Source organism: Peromyscus californicus, unplaced genomic scaffold (genome assembly GCF_007827085.1).
Source record: "Peromyscus californicus insignis strain IS unplaced genomic scaffold, ASM782708v3 Scaffold_15__1_contigs__length_86483966, whole genome shotgun sequence".
NCBI classification, from domain to species: Eukaryota; Metazoa; Chordata; class Mammalia; order Rodentia; family Cricetidae; genus Peromyscus; species Peromyscus californicus.
The window spans coordinates 84,956,003-84,977,205 of record NW_026294447.1 but is presented as its reverse complement, the minus strand read 5'-3'; the positions used below and the strand labels follow the sequence as shown (position 1 = coordinate 84,977,205).

The following is a 21,203-nucleotide window of genomic DNA, read 5'->3' as shown; positions in this document are numbered from 1 at the left end:
CACACATACATACACACACACACACACACACACACACACACACACACACACACACACACACACACACACTCAGAGAGAGAGAGACAGAGAAAGAGGCACACTTTGAGAATTTTGTACAATGTATCTTGATCACATTTATCCTCCCTTTCCCAACTACTCCCAGATCCACCAACCCTCTCCCTACCCACCCAACTTTGTGTCATTATCTTTTTTTTCCCCTCCTATCGAGTTCATTTGTGCTGACCATATATATATTCCCACATACTCCAGGCAACCAGAGCATGGTCAACCTACTGGGGGCCACACTTTAAAGAAAACGGACTCTCCCTCTCCAGCGGCTGGCAATTGCCAATCCCTCCTCAGCTGGGAATGAGCCTTCCATACAGGATTCTCCTTTGGCTAGGGGTGAGTGTGCAGATTTGGGTAGGGTTCCAGCTTTGCTACCTGAAGCTGCACCTGGAGTTTTCTGGAAATTTCTTTGGAGGAGTCGAGATGACTAAAATGTATTAACAATAATCACTACCCATGCCAGGAAGAAGAGATCAATTTACTTTGAATAATTTGTTTTAGAAGGCATGAAAGACTGCCATGTGAAATAGTTCCATTACAGAAATAATCTTAGCCGTGTGGTGAACTTGCTTTCATAGACTCTTTTTGTGATAATAACTGATAGTGTCCAAGACGATTCCCTAGGGAAAGTGGAGGAGACGTCATACCCATGCAAAATGTCTAGACTAAGAATAAGAAAATCTGGCTTCTAAACCTGCCGCTAAACACGTGTTGAATATATAATCCTCATATAATTACTTAATGTCTGTCAACTTGTTTGTTAATTGGGACTGTGGAGATAATGCCCAACTTGGTGCTGGAAGGATGGCTCAGCGGGGTAAGGTGTTTGCCCCCAAGCCTGACAACTTGAGTTCAATTCTGAGACTCATATGGAGGGAGAGAACAGATTCCTACAAGATATCCTCAGACCTTTGCTGTGGGATGGTCTGTATGTCAAATGTGTTGCTGATTGGTCAATGAATAAATCACTGATTGGCAGTGGCCAGGCAGGAAGTATAGGCGGGACTAACAGAGAGGAGAATAGAGAGGACAGGAAGCTGGGTGGGGGAGACACTGCCAGCTGCCATCAGGACAAGGAAGATGTAAAGTACCGGTAAGCCACAAGCCACGTGGCAAGGTATAGATTAATAGAAATGGATTAATTTAAGCTGTAAGAACAGTTAACAAGAAGCCTGCCACGGCCATACAGTTTGAAACCAATATAAGTGTCTGTGTTTACTTGATCGGGTTTGAGCGGCTTGGGACTGGCGGGTGAGAGAGATTTGTCCTGACTGTGGGCCAGGCAGGAAAACTCTAGCAACAGATGGCGTCCAACGTGGTGGCAAGAGTTTCCACCTAAAAACTGAGAAAAAAGATTCTAAAACGGAGCTAAAAACAGTTCCTAATTGTCTCTCTCAAATGAGCAGCAGCTGCCGGTTTGAGCTACTGGCGGGTTCCTAGTGTGCGCGCTCGACCTGCAGTATGGCGGGAATGAGGCCTCTGCAAGTGGCACATTAAGCTACATTGTGGATTTAGCCTTTGCTAGTACAAAACAAAAAAAGAGGTTTCTGGGCTACACGCTGCTTGGATAAAAGCATAGACCCACGATAGCTCCCAGAGCTGGCGGTAAGCATACCGCAGCCATGATGGGAAGCTGAGGTGGGCGGAGCCAGCAGCCACAGCTGCTGCAGCTTAAAGCAATAGATTCACAATAAGACAGATTCAGATGTAATAGTTTAAAATGTGTGTAAAATATACGTAGGCTTGAAAGAGACAAAAAAAGGTGATATATACAGTATAGAAACAAATACATGGTTTTAAAAAATAAAGTCTTTAAAGAGACAGTAAAATTAATATAAAAAATAAGCCACGTAGAGATGACTATTACACAGAGAGTCTGGATTGTGTTGTCTTTGGGATTCTTAACTACAGAGAGATGTTTGATTGTAAAGGAAGCTGAGTTAAACCAGTACGTATATTTTAAAGATACTTTGACTTCAAAATTTGGATGTAAGGATATGTTGCTTTGGAAAAGAGTCTCTTTTGTTTCCACAGAAAGCAAGAGGCTATGGATTTGTTCCAGAGTAAGATACATCAGGTTTGACCAGCCAAGACCCCCTGAAAGGTCTCCAATGACACCATGGCCCAGATGATCCAACATCCAGAACCGTTTCAAGACAACTGGCTCAGATGATACAGCCTCACAGACTACTCCATGATCCTAAAATTTTCTTTGTTTCCCCAGAAGATACAGCGCCCCCCTCCAGCAGGAAGTAGTAAGAGAAGCTACGCCCAAATTCCCAAATATACCAAGCTGACATTGGAGATGTGTAAAGGTTAAAACCTTCCTTTTTAAGAAAAGAAAAGGGGAGGTGCTGTGGGATGGTCTGTATGTCAAATGTGTTGCTGATTGGTCAATGAATAAATCACTGATTGGCAGTGGCCAGGCAGGAAGTATAGGCGGGACTAACGGAGAGGAGAATAGAGAGGACAGGAAGCTGGGTGGGGGGAGACACTGCCAGCTGCCATCAGGACAAGGAAGATGTAAAGTACCGGTAAGCCACAAGCCACGTGGCAAGGTATAGATTAATAGAAATGGATTAATTTAAGCTGTAAGAACAGTTAACAAGAAGCCTGCCACGGCCATACAGTTTGAAACCAATATAAGTGTCTGTGTTTACTTGATCGGGTTTGAGCGGCTTGGGACTGGCGGGTGAGAGAGATTTGTCCTGACTGTGGGCCAGGCAGAAAAACTCTAGCAACAGACCTTCGCTGGCATGTGCACACACGTGAACACACACACACACACACAAAGTAAAATGTAAAAATCATGCCCAATCTGCGTGTTTCCAATAATGTTGGTAGTATTATGTGGTGAGGTCAATGGTACCTGGTAACCCTACCCTACAGCTAACTCCAGAATCCAGTCTTGGTCTGACTTCCCAGCAGCCTGTCCCTTCCTCGGCTCTGATCCGACTTAACCACGTTTCAGCACCGCTGTGCCTTGCAGTGATCTGTAATAAACCACACACACACACACACACACACACACACACACACACACACACACACACACGTGTGAAGCTTTCTAGCTCAATTTAGCATCCCTTCCTAAGAAACGGGAATCTAAATCTACCCCGAAAACTGAATAATAGTGCAATTTCACCGAAAGCTTGGTCAAAGGGATCTGGGCGACCAGTGTCCATTTCCTAAGTCTGCAACAACTGCAAGCCCATCACAAACTGAGCAGCTTAAATCGGTAAGAACTTCTTTGCTTGTGATTCTGAAAGCTCAAAGTATAAAATAGTTTCCCAATGGAGTCATGATGCTTATGAAGGGTGTAGAGAGAAACTTCCTTTGCTTCTTCTGGTGACTTCCAGCTGTCCATACTGTCCCTTGCATGTGACCGTATCACTCTAGTCCCGGCCTGTGTTATCCCCAGGCCTCTACATTTCTTGTATTTACTCCATTAGATTTAGAGTCCATCTTTACTCAGCTGACTTAATGTCTTGACTAATTACATATGCAAGACCCTAAGGTTACATTATTGGTTTCTAGGTAGATGTGGGTTTTGAGGGGGCACTACTGAACCTTCTATGGAGGTATTTATACACTGTGTGGGGGATGATGTAAACCCTCTTGACAAACCTTAGATCAAGTTTGCTCTGGTTTTAGATGCAATACCAGGGGCCATCTCCCAACCCATTCATGCACTCAACTGGCCCCTGTCCCACAACGCTTTGTCGCTTTTCACCAACTGCCTAAAATAAACCTGGGGTCCCTTGGACTCACACCTCATCCTCATCCTCCCCACCAACTGGTCATCCCAGCATCACACCTCCTCACTCCCAAATATGCCTTGAATCTCCCCTGGTGTCTGTGGCCTGTTCCAGGACACAGCGCAGCTACTCCCTGAGACGCCATAAGCGGCTCAGAGTTGGGCTCCTGACTCTGGTCTTGCCTCCCACTCCCAGTCTTTGCAACACTGTCCAGGAGCCTGTAGAGATGAAAACCTGTCCCACACGCCTCACTGATGACTCTGCCGTGACTATGTGTGTCCGACCTCTCCGCTGACTTCTACCTCATCCCCTCTCTTGTGCTTCCACACAGGGTCTGGAGCTGTCTCGTGCTTGCCTGACTCTTCCTCACATCCATGCCCTGGCACACATGACTCATGCTTCCTGGCACACGGTGCTCTGTCCAGCCAGTCCAGCTTGTATCTAGTCCTCTTTGCCGCCTTGTCTCAAGCATGGCTGAGGTCACGTCTGGGTTAGACGTATCGCCGTCAGTGTGCATCTTATCCCCCGTCATGTTCATGCCCAGGTAGCTTAATCCCTGATTCTCTCGTCAGGCCTTCAATTCCGATTCCTTAATATTCCGGGAATCTGTACCTCAGATATCAGGCGCAGTGCCAGGCTAATAGCAGGTTTATTGAAGGCTTGTGTAGTGAGTAAAATGAAGTCTTCTTGATAGAGTTTTCAATTAAAAATTGGCCCAATAGGGACCAATATATGGCTTACTCAGAGGCAGTGTAGTGGCTCTTTAAGATTTCTAATCTCTGTACTAGAATATTCCATATTCGAATCTCTAGACAGTGGTTCTCAACCTTCCTAATGCTGTGACCCTTTAAGACAGTTCCTCATGTTGTGGTGACCCCCAACCATAAAATTACTTCCATTGCTGTTTCATAACTGTAATGTTGCTACTGTTAGGAATTGTAATGTAGTATCTAATATGCAGGATATCTGATATATGATGTTGTGAAAGGGTTGTTCGACCCCCAAGGGGTCTTGACCCACAGTACCCTAGGACCTGCTGTGGTCCTGCCACCCTTTGGTAGCAATCACAGAACAAGGGCATAGCTCAACTTAAGAAATACGTTCATACCCACGCTTTACTATATCTTCCTGTTTCTTTTTATGCTATATTTTTGCACCAAAATAAAAAACCCTTTTGACTAGTTAACTTGCTGAGATGAAGAAGTCTGAGCCCAGAGCTTCCCACGGCAGGAGACGTCTAGAAGGCACACTGTAGCTGAAGCAGGCAGATTTCCAAGAAGCGTGTCAGCACGCCTGTCGGGAACTGCCTCACAAAACCAGGTCTGGTTCCCACCAGCCTGCCCTCTGCGGTTCCGTGTTTGCAAATCCAGCCACTTTCTCCCAGGAGTCTGGTTGCTGAGGAGGGCATCTGGCTCCCGAGCGTCCGTCTGCAGCATGGTGGATGACTCTGCACCAAGCACAGCCCCTTGTTTTCAGCCACCATGGCATTCTGTGTACCCAGGTCACAGCCGGCATTGTGGATACATGGAAAAAGATGATTCTAGCCCCCAAAGGAAGAGAATTTCATTTGTGGATCCCCATAGGAGCTTACGTAATGTGAATCCTATTTCTGGTCAGTTAGGATCATCGCTTATCTTTAGACCCAATCACAAGATGTTTATTTAAAGGTGGCTATTAAAACGGTGGAGAGATGGCTCAGTGGTTAGGACCACTTGTTGCTTTACAGAGGACCCAGGTTCAATGCTAAGCACCCACATGGTGCCTCACAACCACTCATAACTCCAATTCCAGGGGATCTGAAACACTCTTCCAAGTTCCAAAGGCACCAACCATGCAGGTGGTGCACATACATACATGTAGGCAAAATACTTATACACATTTTTAAAAAAAGAAGTTAAATTTAATTTTGAAAAAAGGAAGTGACAGTGTGGATGCCTATCCTTATGTTGAATACATTGATTTTTCTCTTTTAAAATCATTGACATGCATTATTTTCATAGCAACAATCATTCCTTATCCTGTAACCCTTAAAATGATGGAATATCACAATAAGGCATGAAAAGATATCCCACTCATGGGAATAAAAGCAAAAAGCAAATTTCAGGAATATATATACATACACACACACACACACACACACACACACACACACACACACACACACACACACATGCACACACACGTTTGATTTTACCGATAAAGACTCGGGAGCCAGATGCTGGACTGAAAGCCTGCTAGCTCAGAGAGGCAGAGGACACACCCAGCTGATCTTCCTCCTCTGCCAATGTCCCAGAAGCCCTCTCTTCTCCTATGCCATCTCAAAAAACTCCTCAAACTGAATGTCCCTCTCTTCTACCTCCTGTGCACCTCTCTATCTGTCCTCCTGACTCCCTCTTACTCTCTATGGTTTTTTCTCAATGATCCTATGTTTACTTCCTGTCAACTGGTTGCTTGCTACACCTCTTGACCTGTGGTTGACTTTATTTAATCCTATTTACAATATCCAAAAAGAAAGCTGCTGTGGAATAATCCTTCTGTACACTATGAATATGTATTACTCTTAAGGGTTAATAAAAAGCTGACAGGCTGGTAGCCAGGCAGGAAGTGAGGCAGGAAAGCCAAACTAAAAATGATGGGAAGAAGGAGGGCAGAGTCAGACAGATGCCAGACAGCCTCTGAGCAAGCAGGACATGTAAAAAATGAAGCAGCAAGCCATGAGACACATGGCAAAGCATAAATAGAAATATGAGTTACTTTAAGTGTAATGGTTAGCTAGCAACAAGCCTGAGCTGTCAGCCAAGCATTTACAATTCATATTCAGTCTCTGAGTCGGTTATGGAACCAGACAGTTGGGACAGGAAATGTCCAATTACAGAAAGCGCTTGGATTAAAGGTGTGTGCTAGCACTGAGCCACACCACAACTAGAAGCAGGTTTTTCCAGTAAATAACACAATCTTGGGATTCACAGTGTAATCAAATATCCTACAAAACACACACACACACACACACACACACACACACACACACACACGCACACACTATCTACACACACACACGCACACACACACATGTACACATGCATACATACAGTGTGTGTGTGCAAAACAAACCCATTTTTATATTTTTGAAATCCTGATGAAAGGTTCTAGAGCCAGCAGCATGGACACTCCCAGGCATTTGCTACAAATGCAAATTCTTAGGCCTCTCCCAGACCTACTAACCTGAACGTTGATTGGGGATCAGCAACTGTGAACATGCCCTCCATGTGGCTCCATATATTCCAGCAGAAGACTGGCTGCCTCTACTGTATGCTGTGTCCTGCTTGAGTTTGCTACTGTACATAGATAGTATCCTAGAGTCCAGCATCGCCCTATAATACCATCACAACTGGCATAATTTTCCAGTAAGTGCACTGCTTATGTTTTAGATAAAGATTTTGATGTCATGGCTTCTAGCTCATTGTATTCACACATACTTTCCATTTAACCTAAACTGTGAGATTAAAAGAAATGTTATGCCTCCCCCTGCCCCAAATGCTCTAACTATACGCAAAAATTCTTTTAGTACAAAGACACGTGCAATAATAAACCAAGGCTTTTCAGGCTTTAGGCACACAGGTTCCTTGGGTGTCTTATTAAAATGCCGACTAGCCTAGGTCCTGTTCCTGCATTCCTAGACAGCTCTAGGCTGTCCCCTCTGCTCTATGGGTCACACTATTGAACAGCCAATTACTCTAATATTATGTATGGTTACTGGGGAGATCGAGTCATGGGGATTTCCACTATGACACTCCACCTTGCACATTGTCCAGATTATTAACAAAGAACTATATTCAGAAAAACAGAGGAAAGAATTTTGAAATCTTTCTCTAGAATCTGCCTTACTTGTTCTACATCTCTCTATATGCAAACTGAGACTTTAAAAACATTTCCAAGAATGAGTCAAAAAGAAACAGATTTGTTGGACCTATAACCCTGCTGAAACTGGTGTTCTTGGGGAAAGTGAATGTTTACAAGCAGCGGTAGGTGTAGAGGGCAGGAGGAAGAGTCATATCAGATGCAATCCTAGTGTATCAGACATCTGATTGTGTGGATTTAAGGAGATAAGTGATACACTGTAGAAACACAAAAGAATGCTGGCTTCGGCCATGACTCAATCCAACCCTTCAAACAACATTTTCAAAAGCTGGTCTCATACAGTGCTCTGGTTGGACTTGACATAAACTAGGATCATCTGGGAAGAAGGACTTCAGTTGAGAAAATGCCTCCATCCAGATTGCCTATAGGTCAGCCTGTAGGGCATTTCCTGGATTAATGATTGACATGGTATTGATCCCACCAGACAAGAATAAGACCACTACCACAATTTCAGAGCCAAACTCGAAGCAAGATTTATTAAATACTGATCAGGATGATGGACAATGGTCAGGTCTACACCCAGAATTCCCAGAATTACATTATATGGGGTGCAGGGGGACTTATAAAGGCGAGACCCACAAGGCTACGTACTTCCCACCTTCGTCCAGTCAGGGGCAAACGTACATCCTGACGTACTTCCTGCCTACCTACCTCCTGCCTATGTGTGATCAAGCACTTCCTGTGCAGTTGGGGCAACCAAGCTTCTTTACAGAAGCAAAAATATGTGGCTTGCTATCTTACATGAACAGCAGACCCCAGCATTCCAGGAGTTATAAGTGGGGCTGACAGGTGAGAGGCATTTCTGTCTTATAGATCTCTTAAGCACTGTCATTTGAAACTTAAAACCTAACTTTAGCCATCACCGTGGGCAGGCCCAGCCCACAGCGGGCAGTGCCACCCCTGGGCAGGTTGTCTTGAGTTGTATGAGAAAACAGGTTGAGCAAGCCAGGTGTCAGACATCCATAAACAGCACCCCTCCATGGTCTCTGCTCAAGGTTCTGCCTCCAGGTCCCTGCCCCGACTTCTCTCAGTGACAGACTGTTCCCTGGGAAGTGTAAGATGAAATAAACCCTTTCCCCCCCATGTTGCTTTTAATCACCGTGTTTCTCACAGCAACAATAACCTCAGACATCCCATTTCCAGGCTCTGAGTTCTGCTGCGGTGGCATTGTTTACAGTCTCCCTTCCCCTAACACTGTGACCATCAGCCCTAGGTTCTGCCTCTATGATCGGCAGTCACTACACGGGGGAAAGAAATCATTTTCTCATCAAATGCTTCAGAACTCCATCTCTGAATCTGCTGGCCTTGGCCTTGTGCATTCTTCTAAAGAAGTCTGGAGTGGTGATGACCTCACACAAACAAACAGGGGAAGGGTGACGCCCCAATGAAAATCATTTGTTTAATGAAAGAATGGGGGACTGGATGTGAACGTGAGAGGTGATGCGATCTCTCTGATCCTCAGGCCACTCTTCCCCTTGCATTTGGTTAGAAGCCAGGTTAAGTGACTTACGCAAAGTCACATAGATCATGACCAGGGGAGCCACCATTTCCTAGCTTCTTCCTAATTGGTCATTCCTCTCCACTGTGGCCTTCTTGGAGTCTAGGACTTAGTCAGGCATGGAGCCGCCGTAATGTCTGCCTTATCTTTGAATGTTGTCTTGAACGACGTATTCCACCCTACTTGACTTAAAGAAACTAAGAGTTCGTCTGTCATCTTTGACTCCCCTGCATTGGCTGCCCAGAGTAAGAAAACCACATTCCTTCTGTGAGAGTAATCCCCACTACTCCTTTGCTCTTTGGGGAAACGAGTCAAAGCTTGACAAAGTGTAGCCTGCCTATCTACTTGGAAGGATTCCGAACCATAGTCTGGCGATCCCATGAGTGAGGTGGATGCCCTGTGTGTGGAGAAGCTCATACCAGCCCTCTATCCTTCTGGGGTCTATTTTTGACCCTACAGTTTGATTAATAGTCTGGTCTAGGTCTTCCCTTTCAGGTGGCGTGTTGCTCTCTCAACTTTCCCAGGCCCAGTGATATCCCCATGGACAGGTAGAGGCATGCATGAAAAATCTGGAGGCCTGCCCAAAAAGCATGTCTGCAGTTTGCAAAGGGGCAATGTAGCAATTACATGAGTAATAGAGAGGCAAGTCTTCTATGAGAAATCAACGCTGGGAAAGGAGGGATTTCCTCCTCGGAGGAAGGGTGCTGGGTGAACTAACTCTTGCCTTGAAAGCCCTGGTTTTTTCTCTCCCTCCCCCCCCCCAAATTCAATCCCTATCTTTCTAAACTTTTTTTTTTCTTGAGTCCTTCACCCTGGCACTCAATAAGCCATGGGGAAGGAAGAGAAGGAACTGACTAGAAGCTTACAGTCTGCTTGCTCATAGCAACTGAAAGTCTTCGCAGGTTCTGGTTCCAGGGAAGGGAGCTGAAGAACTCACCCTGGTGTCTGACGGGTTCTGAGCAGCAGCCAGGCTCCTGGTGGCTCCTGGAGCAGGTAGGAAAAAAGTGGTTGTTCTTATGTTTTGCTTTGCATGAACTATAGTCTGAAGACAGACTGGATCCCAAGTACCAGTGTGCGTGGTACAGGAAGCTGACCAAAGAGTATAAGGGCTTTGGCTTCTGACTGAGAAGCCGCAGCTAATGGGAAGGCAGGTTATGCTGCGGAGAGCATCTGTGCCATGAGTCTTCCTTGGAGAGTTGTTACAGCCACAGCAGGCAAGAGAGGAAGGAGCTCACATTCGAATGAATCGCTGCCTGTGTTTCTGAACTTCCCTTGTGTGCGTGTTGGTGTGTGTGCCCTGTCTGCGGACACACACACCATTGTGAAGAACACTCTCAAATCACAGATGCTGATCTGAGCAGAAGACAGGCTCCATGTAAGGCATGGTTTTGTAAAAGCCTCACAATGGCTTCTTGTAAGACACTGCCACATGTCCTTGGAAAGGACTCTGAGAGTCTGAGAAACATTAAGCAAGTGATGGTTACATTAGCATCACTTGCAGGCTCAGCCCTCAGGGTCACAAGAGATATCTACGCGTTTTGGGTTCGTGCACTTCTTTATAAGAAATGTAACTTACTAAAAGCAGATGGGAGGCCATAAAACAAATATGATGAGCTAGTGCGAGGTTTGTCATAACCAGATCCCGAGCGCTGTAAAAGTAAAATATGATGCATGGCTGGTAGAAGGAAGTAAGAAAGGGAATGTGGAGAAGAACAAAATGGAATTTGTGAGAATTTTTAGGTCTGCTTTTTCAGAAGAAAACTAAGTAAGTTTGGGAGTCAGCAACCAGGCAATCATCTCTCAGATAAGACATTTAAGAATCATGTCATTACATCACAGCTTTGCAGTGACTGATCCTGACCATTGGGGGAGAGCCAGCTGGGGATGGAGAGAAGAGATACCTGGCAGAGAGGGCCAGGAAAGATGCTGGGTGCTCACTTTGGCAGCACATGTACGAAAATCGGAATGGTGCAGACATTAGCATTGCCCCTGCACATGGATGACGTGCAGAGACTCTGGGTTTCTTTAACTACCTTTTCTGTGAATGTTAACCAGTGCCTCCTGGGTTTTAGGCACTGGGATAAACCCTCAACTGTGTATCTGCACATCCATTCGTCATATTGATCCTTCTGCTTCTCCTCTTCAGTGGCCTTTACTTACCTCTTATTGCTGTGACCAATGAAAGCACAGCTGCAGTTTTGGTATGGCTGTGGGCAGGAAGCCCGCTGCACTCTCCAGTTAGGAACAACGTCTGATGAAAATAACAACTCCCAGGCTTCCCTGCTTGGCCCAAGCTTTCTTAAAGTCCAGTTCTTGGTGGCCTAGTGATAGTCAGTGCTCTGCTATGGGATTTACATACTGCTGTGAGCTCCATGTTTCCCAGGAAAGAACATTGCTCGTCTGTGAGGACGTACAAGGCAGGGGGAGGATCTGCCCTGTTCTCCCAGACCCTTTCCTCCAGAGGATTCTTTCCTGGTGTCTCCCGAGGTCTTTCTTCCCCACTTTGGGACATATCTGAATGCTTCTGGACTGACTGGATCTTCCTTTGTTCTAGTCCCAGGCCATCCCTGCCCCTGGAGGCTGGCACTGTTCTGTAGCTCTTCTGCTGCAGACCCAGAGACAAGGCTGATAGACGTGACCACGGCATTGTTCCCAGCATGCACCCTTGCTTCTCATTTCTTCCCGATAGCTTTGCTGTGTCATTCCCGGCTCCAGAAAGTCCTGACTGTGTCACTGGCAGTCACTGTCTCCAGCTCATGCTGAGCATAGGCTCTTTCAGCAGACACTTGCCAAAGGCTGTACGTCCCTGATCTAGTATATGCTTTACAATACGCTTGTGAGGTGAGGACTACCAATACCCCATTCTGTGAAAAGGAAAAAAAAGAGAAGGAAGAAAGGAAGGAGGAAGGAAGGAAGGAAGAGAGAGAGAAGAGAGAGAGAGAGAGAGAGAGAGAGAGAGAGAGAGAGAGAGAGAGAGAGAGAGAAGGAAAGAAAGAAAGACAGACAGAAAGAGAGAAAGACAGACAGACATGCTCATGGTCAAGGTCAGACTGAAGCGGCGCTAGAGAGCCTGCACTACATCCTGTGATGACAGAGACAGGTGAGCTGAGCCCGAGACTTGCCCAGGAGACGGTGCACACCATCCCAGCCGCCTCGGCTCCTTTGTCTTCCAGGAAGCCTCAGAAAAGGTCTGCTAGTGGCCACCAGGGAGACCAAAGGACTCGCTCCACAGCCTGGGGTGGCTCCTCTCTGCAGTGGTCCGCCATGCCTGCCTTTGAGGCCTGACAGCTGACATCTATCTTGGTCCCCATTGATGAAGCAGCGCTGTGCAGCTTGCTCTTTGCTTGCTCTTTAAGGCCCACATGGGTTCTTCAGGCATGAGGATGGGGGTTACTGCTTGCCCAGTGCTGGTATTTCTGGAGACAGGCTCCAGCCTTTAAATGTCAGGTTGTCTGTGCCTACTTTTCCCTTGTCTTGACTTTCAGCTTCTATACTTAACCCCGGGAAGGCCCCGGGACTCTGCTCTATCAACTTCTACTTACCACTCCTAGCAACTACCAGAAAGGATTCCCATGAAGAGTTCAAGAAGTCTCTGGACTACTTACCATTTGACTCCATGTGTTACTAGTGATGGCCTAGGCTCACTCACGGGGAGCGCTCTCACCTCCTGAACCCCTTCATGCTTTCAACCCACATCCAAGCCTTCTGGAATGTAGATTTCTGTCTCACAAGGCTAGAGAGAGATGTCAGGGAAGAACAATCAGTAGCATTAGTGCCAAGGCGTTGGGTAGAGTTCTCTGGCTAACTGAAAAGGTGCCCTGAGCCTCCACCTCCTTAGACTAACTCTTTAAAAGCTGTTGTTATTGTGCGACTTATGAGTTAAAACGTAACCAGCTTTGATATTTGGCCTTAACTTTAAGTTTCAAAGAGTTTTCTTTGTGGTGACATTGTTTTTTTAAAAGAATGAGAAAATTGGAGATTTGAAACAAACAAAACCTAGAGGGGATTAATCTTCCCTGAACACCTACTGTGAGCCGTGTACTCCCCTAGACTCTTTACATACAAAGCAGCATTTCACCCTGATAGAAACAGGCAGAGCAGGAAGACTGATGGCCAAGAAGCCTAGAATTAGGCTAGTCAGTGTGGTGATGGGTAGAGCAAGGGTCAGGATTAAAGCCCAGAGTCAAACCTGCCTCTACTACGGTGCCTTGATTATACAGCTTCTCAGTGGAAGTGTCCTCAGATGGCTCATCTCACTGATGCTCCACTACCCTGACACAGAGATCCATGACAATTACTTGGTAGGTGCAAAAAATTAGAGTCAAGTACAACCAGTCTCATGGAAACTATAGCTCCCGTTACAGTTAACTCATCTCAGACACAGTTGATTTCCTGGGGAATGGTGTGCACATGAAAAGTTTTACACTTCTGGATTCTAGTGAACAATAATCTCTTCATGTAGCTTTTGACTTTTCCATCCTTAATCTTAGCAATGTGCCCACTATTTATGCTGTACTTTATCTGCTTTATTTGTTCATTTGGTCTACATTTATGATGGTTCCTGAATGCCCTTCTGGGTCATTCTCCATTGTCTTGGAGTTTCGGTCTTGGTTTCTCCTTAGAGTATTTGGCCACACTCTTGCATCCCCCCAAACATGCTTTACATTCTTTACAGTCTGGACAGACTGACAGTTTTCCAAATAATTTAGTTTGCTTCCACTTAGAGTAATAATCCGTATTTTTAATCAGTTCTCTCTTTCTTCATTTGAATATAGTCAAGAAAAGTACAACAATGTCTTCAGTCAATTTATTACCCATTTTTGTCTCTCAAAAACCCCACTTCCACCAAATGCTGCAACTGAACAAGTTAGCCGAGTCCTTTGTCCACTTACAAAGCTCATCAGAATGGCCTTTGACTTTTCCACAGACATCTGTTCATGACAACTTGGGTATTCTCTATAGGGTACTGTTCTCTGTGGCTCCTCTTTTCCTTCTATGGCCTCAAAAGAATCACCATAAAGGTCCAGTTGGGGAGAATACAAACATGTATGCATACAGGAGGGCATGGTCTCCAGAGAGGAAATCACCTAGCCAATCATTGTCTCAGTCTATCCTATATTGAGCTGGATTTGTGTGAAGATCAGGGGAGCTGATTGCAGAAGGCTTTTTTTTGTATCACTGCTCCTTCTGAGAATGGACACCAAGGCAGCTCCTAGCAGTGATTCTTCCTGTCAGAGTGGTAAGACCTGAAAGGCCATGGTCAACGCCTACTGGAGTTGAGAAAGTGGAGGAAGGTCTGGGAGAGGTTGAGAAATAGATGGAGCACAAAGGAGGAAGCTGGGGCCAAGGAGTAATGGGTTATGGGTAAAGCAGCCTCCTTGGATTTCTTGAAATGAAGCCTAGTAAGACATAATCATTGATTTGTTGATTTATGTGGTAGCCATCCTCAAGATGGCCGCTAAGGGCCCCTACCTCCTGATATTAGCATCCAGCATTGCCCCTTTCCTCATTCTACTGAGTGGGTCTATGACTAAGAGCACACAGAAGTGACGGTGTGTCCGTCCTGATGTCACGTTATAAATGATGTTGGACCCTCGTGTCAGTCTGAGTCTCGATCCTTCTAAGGGAAGCTAGCTGTCACAATGTGGAGAGGCTCATGTGGAGAACGGGACAGTGAAAATGCCTTCCCTGAAGTAGGATCCCAAAGCGTACCTTCACCAGACAGCTGTGCCCACGCCCTGCAAGACTTCTGTAAACAGATGGTGTCGGTTAAATGCTGATACATAGCAAACACCTTAAACAGCAGTGGCCTAAACCAACTTCAACATATTGTTTCTTAGGGTCCATTGTGTTAACTACCCGCTAACCACTTCAGCTGGCCCTCTGCATACTGTGTGCTGTATCAGTCACAGGTTTAAGAGGGTGTCACTCCAGGGATCAGGGCTGCTGGAATACCTGAGCTGGCCTTCTGTCACAGGCCTCATCAACAGTTAGACAAGAGCAGGAACTACGGAACTTCTTGCAGCCTGGCCTTGGAAGTTAGATGTCACCTCTGCCATGTTCTACGGAGTAAAGCAAGTAAAGGGATCCGCCGAGATTTGAAGGAAGGAGACCTGAATGCTGTGTTTTCCTTTGCTCTTGTTTTGTTTTGTGTTTGTTTTGAGCAGGGTCCTGCTCTGAGCCAATGCTTGTCACGACACTTGCTGTAGAGCTCAGACTGTCCTCAGACTTCTGGCAATCATTCTACCTCAGGACCCCACATGCAGGGGGTGTGTGTGTGTACCACTACACCTGGATAAAGTCCATTTCTTTTTTCAAATGTATTTGTATTGATTTTTGAGAATTGAATCCAATGTATTTTAATCATATTCACCCCCAACTCCTCCCCTTTCCCAGACCCACCCTCACCTCTCAACTGAGCCAACTTCATGTCCTTTTTCTTTTTATTAACAATAACCCACCAGGCCCCATTTAGGCTGCCTGTGTAGGTGTGGAACTACCCACTGCAGGGTAGTCAACTACAGGGGTACGCCCCTAAAGAAAACTGACTCTTCCTCCCTCAGAAGCCATCAACTGTCCATAGCTCCTCCGTCAGGGCTGAGAATCCTGTTTCTTAACAACATCTTCAAATGCTTTGTCCTCACTTTGAATCCACAGAGTCTACCTTGGGACAACGTACATGCATTCCTCCCATGTGCAAAACACATCCACTCCATCGTCTCATGTGCCGCATCCAGTCTGCTACAGTCAAAGTATCTGGTGTCTTAACAGTTCCCTTCATCCAGAGGGGAAGTTTGCCTTCCAACACAGCCCGTCTAAGTCTGCTGATTTCCTCTACATTCTGCTTCCAAATAAGCCATGTGCCTGAGATACAATGAAACATATATTCACATACAATGAAATATGTAGGCAAGCTACTCGGGCAGCTAGACACCTCCATTCTGAATAGGAGAGATAAGCTGTAGCAATGGCATCCAGTCCAGAACGTTCTCAAATCTGTCTACACACAGATTGTCAGGTTCCCAGTTTCCTTGAACAAATCCTGGCTCTACTTGTGACTCACCACCTGGATTCTTTTTTTTTTTAAGAGATTTTCTATTCATTTTACATACCAACCACAGATTTCCCTGTCCTCCCTCCTCCCGCCCCTCAGCATTCCCCACCCCCCCGCAACCCATCCCCCATGATTGGAAAAAGTACAGAGACAACTAGCCAAACTAGTGTAAACACATGAACTGTGGACCAACAGCTGAGGAGCCCCCATGGTACTGGACTAGACCACCTGGATTCTTTATTTTACATTCTAAGATGTCTTTTGGGAGAGACATGGCTTGCGTTTGCCACTCTGTAGTGCTCCCTGCCACTAGAAAGTGGAAAGTCAAGAAGTTTCCCACCATTTTAAACTGTTGCCGCAGTCTGGTACACCACCTCTGAAAACGTTGTAGGATTTCTATGTCCTTTATCGTGTTGTGCATTCCACAACGTTCGTACCCGCAACGCTTTTGGGGACAGGTCTCTCTCTGTACTAGTGTGGGGCAAGAAAAATATGCAAATCACAGATGGAGCCACGTTTCAAAATTCTAACAGCTACTGTGTGTGTGTGTGTGTGTGTGTGTGTGTGTGTGTGTGTGTGTATGAAACAGACAGACAGACAGACAATGAGCATGCACACATGCTCATGTGCACTGTTCTGGAGATTCAACCCAGATCTTTGTGTTTGTTAGGCAAGCACTTCACCATTGAACTGTACCCCCAACCCCCATGACATTAAAACAAAAAAAACAGTAAAGAGAAATAGGTTATTTTAGTAATATATATCACTATGTCCAAAGTACCATCTCAACAAGCAATCTACGTAAAGATTAAGATACTTTGTGGGTTTGTAGACTGCATTTTAAGGTTCCACTGTTTATTCTCCACTTTAACTGCCTCTCAGTTTAGACTGGCCACGTTTCAGCTGCCCGCTTTCCCAGGGCTAATGGCTGCCACATTGGACAGCCTGCCCTAGGCTGCTCAGGGTGGTCTTGGGAATAGGCTTCAGTGGCTCTTTCCAAGTCTTCCAGGTGCATGTAAGGCAGGGCCTTGCAGCTTCGGCCTCCAAGAACTGTTGCCTGAGGTCATTCCTTCCGTGGAGGATCTTTCAGTGGCTGCAGGCAATGGATGTGAAGACCGGTCTTGTCCTCTAACAGCATGTCCTGGGCCCTCATCGGTCTCCATCTGAGTCAGACCCACAGATTTAGTATGCAGTTTTATTATTATTAATTTGTAAATTGTGGCAGGTGGTATTTTCGCTAGTTGCTTCACTAATGTGGGTTTCTCTTCCTCTGTTCTGCCCTCTGCCCACCATGTATCCTGAAGCCAACAGCGCTGCCCATTCACTGGCTTTTGTCTTAGTGGCCAGTCACAGAACAACAAACTATACCACTTAGTGACTTAAAACGGCCACTATTTACAGTGAGTGGCTTGTTTAATCCCTGCTGTGTTCACCCAGGCTTATTACGTAGCTGCATTCAGGTGGAAGGTCCACTGGGGAGGCTGAGCTCAGCTGAGACAGATGGGCCTTGCTTTCCGGTGGGGAGAGAGGCCTGGTGTGTGAGCACTTACAAAGACTCTACCACGGGCAGTTCTGGTCCCATTGGCCCACGTGTGTCATATGATCAAGCCTAGAATTGATGGGAAAGTGGGGCAGGGCAGAGCACAGGCCGACACTGCAGAGTCTTCCGGCCTCTCTCTTACAGGCACATTACCTATTACTCAAGACAGCTGAGCATTTTTTTTTAGCCCAGGCGACTCCTCAGCAACCTCCCCAAGGCCCCAGACACAGATACCCGAATTCCACTCCAAAGCTGCTGTTGCATGCACAGGTGTCCTGGCCGCAGCCCACAGGGAACAGAGTTGAGCAGCCGCTGAGGTGTGAGGTGTGACTTGGAATCCCAGGGCAGTGGCTTCCAATCCAGACCACCCCCACCGGTTCCCGACTGTGCTGTCAGCAGGGGGTGTTGGATAAGCAAGTGTTTCTTTCCCTCACCGAGGCACCGCCTCGCTCTAGCTCAGCTCAGCCTCTCCACAGTGACAGCTGAGCACATGGCTTTTCTGTAATAGGAAACGTGGTCACCTGCCTTTAACACACAAATGAGGGAAGAAAGAGGGACTGAGTTCCCAGTGCCCAATTTTCCTCTCCATATTTTATGTCGGAAGTTCCACGGTGTGACAGCATGTCATGTCAGACTTCCCTTTTAAAAGAAATCGGCTGAGATTCATTCCGCACTTGTTAGGTGTCAGAACGTGTGCAAAAAGCTTCAATGACTTCCTCTCATTAATTTCTCAAGGCAGTCTTTTTCCAGAGGAAGAAACAAGGCACAGAGAAACAGGTTAACCACCGGAGGTCACACAGCCAACAAGAGAGGGAGGTGGGGCCTGAACTCTGGCAACCTGCAGACAGAGAATGCAAAGGAGATGGTGTTACTAGATGAAAGAAGCCTTGGCAGGCAGGGCTGCAGCAGGAAGCGGTCACCTTCCAGAGCCTTTTCAGGAGCTTGGTTCTTTAGGCTTTCCGTAGAAAATTATTCCAGGCCCCTGACTCCCATCTGGTAAACTGCTGTCCAAATTATCACCCCCTTTTCTAGTTTATTTCACTTGGGTCTCATATCTGAACTGAGCTCAGAAGACTGAAAACATCCTAATGGGTTGCGGAAATAATGGCTTGGTGGCCCTGAACCTGACTAGAGAGCATGCAGAGTCTAGGAAGATCCCCTGCAGGGCTCCCGTTACCCTGGGGGAGAAGCCACAGCACTGGATGGAAGTGGCCTGGTTCTCTCACTACATGTCAGGATTTATGATACGAGAAAGAGCCAGGTTTGCAGGGGGATGGGGTGGGGGAAGAAACCACTCAAATTCATAATTGAGTCTTTTTAAACCTTCCCAAATGCTTCGACAGTTTTGGCGGTTACAGGGGAGAAATGGTAAAGATGTAAATTCAGGTGGAAGAATATAACGTAGTGTGCATGCAAAGGGAAAAACTTGGATGAAGCGAGGGCTGGGTGAGTCCCAAACACCCTCCACTCGGGCTCACATCCTAGGGGGCCCACAGTCTCACCTAACTAAAGGCACATTTGTAAAAGGGAGGACATTACAGCCTGCTAAAGTGTGGTCTATCATGGGGCTAAGAACCCTCTTAATTAGGTTACTTCCTTTCTAGCCAAACTCTTATGCAAATAACAGAGGTTTCCTTACTCGCACTTAGGCTTGGGTGGAACCTCTGTGGAGACTCATTCCCGACTGGCTGACCGCAAACTGAGGCCTCTACTTTGAAGCCGCATGTGTGGGCGATACTTCTTTGGGATTCTCCGTAGTACCGGGTAGCATCAGGCATCTCTCTCTCCTCTGGCCCATCAGAGAGAGGAGTTCTGACAAGAGCGCAGACAGGAATAGAAGGAGCCTTTCGAGTCAGACCGCAGTAGACGTTCACAGTGTCAGCTGCTGAACACGGCAGCCGAGAGCTGTCACTCAGCCACATTTTCAGCACCACACTCAAAGCAATTCTTTTAGATAAAGATTTATTAAGCTGTTGCACAGAGCAGAGCAGACTACGCTTGCCCGAATTTGTTTTTACAATGTTTCTATTTAAATGTAGACAGTGGCTGCCGCCGGTTGCCCTAACTGAGTCACACAAACGCTAGCTGAAAAGCTGATGAGCCCACGGCCCCTGCGGCCACGCGTCTCCTTCCTCTTCAGGCTCCCCGCTTCCTGGGAGCTGAGAGGGCCGAGCAAATATCACGACAGGCCCCTAATAATTCAGTTAAGAACTAGGCCTCAGTTCACAAGCAAAAGGCAATCAATCACCAACACCCCTGACACTAGACTAGGCATGTATGCCTGGGCCAACTCCCCTTCCCCCCACACAGGTAATAACCAAATCAGGACAAACCTAGGACTTGTCCAGACTTGCCCGAGAATGGAAAAGCTATAGCCTTAGCCCACCCCTGCTAGCCTTAACCAATTAGAAACATACTAATATGATTGCCACTTGTATCAGCCAATCGCAGACAAAATGACCTAACTGCTCTAGGAACGCCCCATAGCTGTGCTTGAAAGGAGCTTACACATTCCTCTCTGGGTCAGGTGAGCGACCCCACATTCATGCGGTATAATAAACGCTCTTGTTGATTGCATCGTGACTGGTGGTCTTTCTGGGACTTCTCGAGGACTCTAACAGGAGCCTGTTCTCTAGTAAAGCTCGGTCCTAGGGCTCAGACTGAAGCCAGGAATCTTGCTGCTGGTGGCCGACACAACTCTAGCTAGGAGGCAGAGTGCCCTCCCAGAGTCAGGGCTTGTGGAGACCCACAGAGGCTTCCTAGTGAGAAGTTACTCAGGGTCAGAGAACCTGAGCTTGCTTTACCCAGTAGGGCTGCATAAGGAGATGGTTTGGCCAGGGGTATGTTTATGAGGTATTTGGAAGGGTCTACACTTGGCTGTATGGTGTTCTTTGATCTTGCAAGGGGGAGGTCTTTTGCCTCTCCCCTTGGCATATTATAAAAGACCCTTTTCAAATGAGGCTGGGGGTTGGGGATTTAGCTCAGTGGTAGAGCACTTGCCTAGCAAGTGCAAGGCCCTGGGTTCAGTCCTCAGGTCCAGAAAAAAAAAAAGGGATGAGGCTGGTGGGTATTGACCCAGCCCCTCCTGAAGCTATCCTGTGTTTCTGTCTTTCTTTTCCTCGGCTAGGTCTCTCTTTCTATCTATGGTTTCCTCATTCCTTTCTCCTCCACCCTAAGATCTCTTCAAAAAGTGGGAGCTGGACTCCCACAAGGGCTGAGTGTTTGCTATGCAAAGGACAATTCATTATGTTAACCAATACATTTTGGTTTGTTTACTTTTCAAAACAGGGTTTCCCTGTGTAACAGCTCTGGCTGTCCTGGAACTCACTCTGTAGACCAGGCTGGCCTTGAACTCACAGAGATCCG

General features: G+C 46.5%; 1 pseudogene; it reads left to right on the top strand.

The window, feature by feature from the left end:
- The first annotated feature begins 11,173 nt into the window (after positions 1-11,173).
- LOC128111310 (uncharacterized) lies at positions 11,174-11,270 on the top strand (annotated as a pseudogene).
- Positions 11,271-21,203: the final 9,933 nt, after the last annotated feature.